General features: G+C 26.3%; 1 long non-coding RNA gene across 1 annotated transcript; it reads left to right on the top strand.

Moving 5' to 3' along the window:
- The first annotated feature begins 656 nt into the window (after window positions 1-656).
- Window positions 657-2,112, top strand: LOC103310925. Its single transcript, XR_511214.3, has 3 exons — window positions 657-1,066; window positions 1,132-1,257; window positions 1,814-2,112. It is a non-coding gene; the product is annotated as an uncharacterized LOC103310925 (long non-coding RNA).
- Window positions 2,113-6,021: the final 3,909 nt, after the last annotated feature.

Below are 6,021 nucleotides of genomic sequence, written 5' to 3'. Positions count from 1 at the left end.
TTTTATTCCGTGAGCTTTTTTCCTTCAGTGTATTTTTTATTTTTGGGCTTTTTTTTCCGTGGGCTTTTTTTTATGGGCTTTTTTTCCTTGGGCTTTTTTTCCGTGGGCTTTTTTTCCGCCTACCCGCTTTTGGTAGATTGTTGTATTGTCTGTTAAATGATAATTGATGCCCGTGAACAATTTTTTACGTTGGTACGAACATTTTCTTCAATATGAACAAGACGTACATTTTGTGATAATTATCCGAACATTCACATATTATTTTAACCTAACAACACTTCTGGCTTTCCTGTAGTTTCAAGCCTGCATGGTAGCCTTTTTATTTACTCATGATTTTAGATTATTACGCTGTTAATACGCTGTGGCTGATGGAGCCACAGCGTATTAAATAAATACAAAAAAACGTTGCCGATATCAGCGACGAGTCACCGAATTAAGTGGTCGATATGCGAAAGCGGAACATGGCTTCTCGCGTATCTATCCACAGTTACCTATTGTACCATAGTATATTAGTATAATATTATGATCTAAGGTCATGATTAGGTTTACTTATCTGTTATGTAATATGATCATGAATCATGATATACATTATAGATGATAATATATTCATTAGTATTATTATCTTTATTAGTTTGTTTATTGTTGTTCTTATACCATAGATAAAAGATAAAAGTCTCATACTAATAGTTGACCATTACCAAATAGTACCTATTTGACATTATAATTTATAATATAATATTACATTTTACTCTGTCAATATGAATAATTATGATTACAATGCTTTTAGCGCTATGCTTTTCGCCACTCGCGTATCGTTAACCAATTTTCTATCTGAGTATCAAACCCGCTTTCACAAACCGAACAATTTCAGTCGGGCAATTTTATCAAAACATCCATATTATTTTGATTTTTTTCTGCATTTTCGTCGTCTGGTTTCAATGTTTCATTCTGAAAGTATTTATTAATTTACGTCGCTATTTTAAAATTATGGATTTTGGTAAATGAAGTTGCTATTACTGCTATACTGTGACATCGATTAACATCTTCATTCATTTCTACATAATATGTAATATTATATCATATTATGATAAAGATAAAAAGAACAGAAAATAATTTTTACGAATTCTTTAGTTTTGTTACAGGACTACATTAAAAAATCAGAATTCTACAAGTTTAAGCAGAACATGCTGATGTACAGACTTACAGCCAATTTGATTAACATCGACAAAGCTGCAAGCGAATTAACCGACACGAACTGTAAGCCTAAAACTTCTTCATCACCGCTTATGCCAAATAATATCACTTTTGATTCAAAAGAAAACGCTCCCTTAAAAGAAATGAAACCACAATTACGTTGTGACGCTGAGAATCTCAAAGAATGAAGACACATTTTAGCGCATATGATGAAAAGAAAACGAATAGATAAAACGTTTTCCTTTGTTTGATATAAAAATTTATAAAACTAAGCAATTCAGGAGAATCAATGGTACCATTTACCAATCTAAATAAGAATTTTAGATAAAATATGTTTCTTTGAACGATAAGGCTTCTCATATCTAGTGTATCTGATAATGGTTTATATTATATTGAATGTGGTTGTCGTGGAATACAACATTTGTAGGAAATAAATTCGAAAGAAGCGTATTCACATAATTAAATATATTTTTATAACTAGAGAATAAATATGAACTGCTTAAAACTGTTAAATTATACTCATTATCAATAATTAGTTATATTGGTCATAGCTTATTTAATGGGAATATTTTAAAACATATAATGATACCATATTAAAAGTCTTTATTTATTTTTTTAGACTCCAGCTAAAGTGTCCAAAAACAAACATCATAGGTTGCTGAAGAGCATAGACGTTGATGATGTTTTGTCTGCTCTACACGGTCAAAAATAAACATGTTTTAACTGATACCATCATTATTGTGTACATATTATATTAATGTTATATTTTTATATCTACATTGTAAAGCAAAAAAATATTGAAATATGTTTTATGTATAAGGATCTTCATAAACTGTTTTATGAAATAGACAGTAGTAACTGTGTATGTGTATTAGTTATTGTTATTTGGTCAAATACAGAGATTGTCAGGATTTTAAACTTTATTCTAATATTAATTTGAATTCATAAAACCATTTTATTTATAATTCAAATCTTTTTCTCTTCTTCATCTTGTCAGTCCATTTCTGCCACCTCTCTTTCTCTCACACTCTGTCTCTCTTTGTCAATGTCACTTTAAAAGTTGTGTTTTCATTTACATCTTCTATATCTTGGGAAACAATGTCCACCTGACGAGTCCTGGGTCTACTTAATGGTAATTTATTGTTAATCTCGTTAATCAATACTTTTATTATTTGACCAGCTGCAATGAGAGGTGATTGAATCATTAATAAAGATTACATTTTTTTTATTTATAATAATATTACACTTTATATATAAACTCAGCCCTGAGGGGAATAAATCCTTAGTAAATGAAGCAATCAGGAAACCCTTTAGTTCATTATAATTAGAGACCGGATTTATATGTGCTTAAAATCTTGAAAATAAGATGTTTCTATGCTCATTAATTTCATCAAAATAATCTTTTATATGCAATAATATTCTTTTTCATCAAAATGTATTAAAGACTGAAAAAAAAAATAAAAGTGACAGTCATATTTTATCTAAAATATGAGGATAAACTGCAATACTAGTGTACTTATATTTAAGTGTTGTAACACAAACTTATGAATTCAAAAAATAATAATAATAAAATAAAAAAGGTGGTTAAGTGGATGTCGCTCTGCTGTACAGTAGGTTACAAGTGGGTCGGGTCGGGCCACTGTAATGGATGGTGTTAAATTTGAATTCAATGATATAATATCATTGTATAAGAAAAACGATTCTGAGTGAAGACTGTCAGACAGCATATGATATTTATTATATTTGATGATATTTTGTGATATAATTTTATTGATATTTATAGAAAAGAAAACTTAAAAAATTAAAACTGACAATGTCCGTACACGGGTTAAAAAGAGTAAAATTATTTTCAAAATTTCGTAGTATAATTGGTTCAAAATGGGCTATAGAAAAGGCTAACATAAACATTCGGTACAATTTTCAAGTATCTACATTCATTCGTTTTTAATTACAACAAAATGAGGAAATCGTTACATGAAAAATCAAGTGAATAGGTATCATATGTTGTAAAAATATGAATTTCAAACGCTCATAAAATTATAAAAATTTAGTTTGACTTTCGAGGATTCTTGAATTAAATTTTCAAGCTTTTGTATACAACAAATAAAATTGTATTTATATTTATAGAATAAAAAAATAAAAAATTGGAAACTGAAAATGTCCCTAAACAGCTCAAAATATATATATTTTAAAAAAGGCATGGTGTATAGAAAATGCTCATATAAATATATACAGATCGGATTCTTATTTGTATTTGTATAATAGTTAATACTTAATATTACAGCAAATTTGTGGAGAAGAATTTAAGCTTTCCTCGATTGAGAGTATTTTAGATTCTGAGCTGAGCGATAAATGTATTGATTTTACAATGATGTGTTATTTTTAAATTTTTAAAATTTTTTTTTTGTTTCTGTCATCACCTTTTAGGACAGTAACAATTCTTGGATTTTTTTCAACAGTTTTTTTTTTATAGGAAAGTGAATCTAGTTGGTACTTTGGGGGTCAAAAGTTAAAATTTTCCAGTGGTTTTCAAAAGCGCCGTGAAAAACAAAAGAAAAATTAAGGAAAAACGGGAATTTTTACGCAAAATCTGTGTTCGAGAAAATTGATTTTGGTTTTTGGTGCAACTCTTAAACAAATTACCATAGGTACATGAAATTTTGACTGAATGTATATATTAACATTTTCTATACACCATAACATTTTCCAAATATTTTGACTTATTTTGAACTCTTTATGGACATTTTCAGTTTCCATTTTTTTAGTTTTTTTTTTCTATAAATATCAATAAAATTATGTTTGTTGGTAAAAAAAGCTTGAAAATTTAATAGAAGGCTCCTAGTATATTGTTTCAATGACAAATGAAAAATCCAGTCACAATTTTTTTTTTATAAGCATATGAAGTTCAAATATTAACAAAATACGAAAATGACGAAAATGTGCAAATTATTTTGAGTTAGAAATTCATGAAAAATTTTCTTTTTAAATCTATGATTTGAAAATGTAATACAAGATTTCTCATTAGTTTGTTTACCTTTTTCGAAAGAAAAAAGGTCTACAAGCAAGTCAAATTAAATTTTTATGAGTGTTTGGAATTCATATTTTTATAATATTTGATATTCACTCGATTTCTCATATTATAACGATTTTCTTATTTTGTTGTAATTAAAAAACGGATGACTGTAGAAACTTGAAAATTTCACTGTAACTTTATATTAACATTTTGTTAGTTTGGTAAAAAAGCGTGAAAATTTAATGCAAGGCTCCTGATTTATTGTTACAATAGAAGTTGAAAAATATTAAAAATACATAGGCACAATTTTATTTTATAAGCATTTAAAGTTTGAATTTCGACAAAATTTATCAAATTTAAAATTTAATAATTATTTTGTAGTTGAAAATGTATAACATGTTCAACTTTTATAGTTAAGAATTGAAAATTTTAAACTAGATTCCATGTAAGTAGTTTGAGCCAATATAACTCATACCCATTATGTTTGAAATCGATGTAGCTTCTTTATTGTACTTCACTTTGAGACTTGAGTAATTCTTCTTGAATTAATGGTTGGTTAATTTGTATATCTGCTAAAAATAGACTTAATACACATTATGGTATAATCAGGTTGTTGATATCTTTAAATTAGAAATCTAGTTATCATATTACCTTTAAAGGGTTCGAGATGAGCATTGTATATTTCTAAGTCAGAATCTAAAATTTGTTTTAAGCTTGATAATTAAAAAAAACTATTTAATTCTCGACGTCAAATTCTTTCTTTAAAAAGACTTAATTTTGAAATTAATTCACTAATAATGGACTTAGATTTGATAATCTGGTTAAGTGTATATACATATTGTGCATACCTACATAATTCTGCATATTACTTTTAGTACATAATTATTTTTGATTGTACACAGTTACCAATAAATTGTATTGCAATAAGTTATGAATAATAAAAATGAAAGTTACAGTAGAATAACCAACCCTCAAAATTAAAAATCCCCCAAGGGACGGTCTGTTCTATAATTACTGATTTATCTTTTTAGATTTTGACACAAAGTGGCGACCCCACTTAATACCCACCTTGTATGTATGAACATCAGTACCTCCAGCAAACCCCTGCTGAAATGAAAACCATAATTTGATGTACGCAGAAACTATAATTTTATTTTAAGAAGGATATTATTTATTAACTATAAATAGGAACATAGGATATAATAGTAATATAGTATATTTTATTCAAATATTATTTGTGTATTGTACTATGTACTTAAGTGCTCTTTCTAATATTTATTAAATTTACAATTTATTTTTACTACATATTTTTAATAAGTAAAATAATAATATAATGTTATATCATACTTGAATTTAATAATAAAAATGTAATATTTTAATAAAATTAAAATACAAGCATGAACAATTTACCAGTTGGAAATCTATTAATATATAAAAGTAATAAATAAATATTCATAGTCTGTGTCTCTTAAATGTACTTTTTTCTTTTTAATAGAAAGAAAAACCAGTTTAAATATTTTACAATCTAAAACAGTTTTTGACCTGGTTAATAACGAAAAAATGCACATTTTTTTTTTAAATATATAAATTTCATAAAAAAAAATTATATTATAAATATATTGTTCATACAGGAGGTGCAGTTTCAAGTCTAGTTAATTATTATATAATATAGGAAGTTTAATAATATACAAAAAAAATAAATATTTTTCAATATCTTGAAAATCGTCTAACTTCTAGTATAACTTTTCCATTTTGCCAATATTCAATTGATTTAATGTTGTATCAATAATAAATCACCATAATATTGTGATTTA

Source organism: Acyrthosiphon pisum, chromosome X (genome assembly GCF_005508785.2).
Source record: "Acyrthosiphon pisum isolate AL4f chromosome X, pea_aphid_22Mar2018_4r6ur, whole genome shotgun sequence".
NCBI lineage: Eukaryota > Metazoa > Arthropoda > Insecta > Hemiptera > Aphididae > Acyrthosiphon > Acyrthosiphon pisum.
The sequence above is the reverse complement of the archived record's forward strand: the minus strand, read 5'-3'. Positions and strand labels throughout refer to the sequence as shown.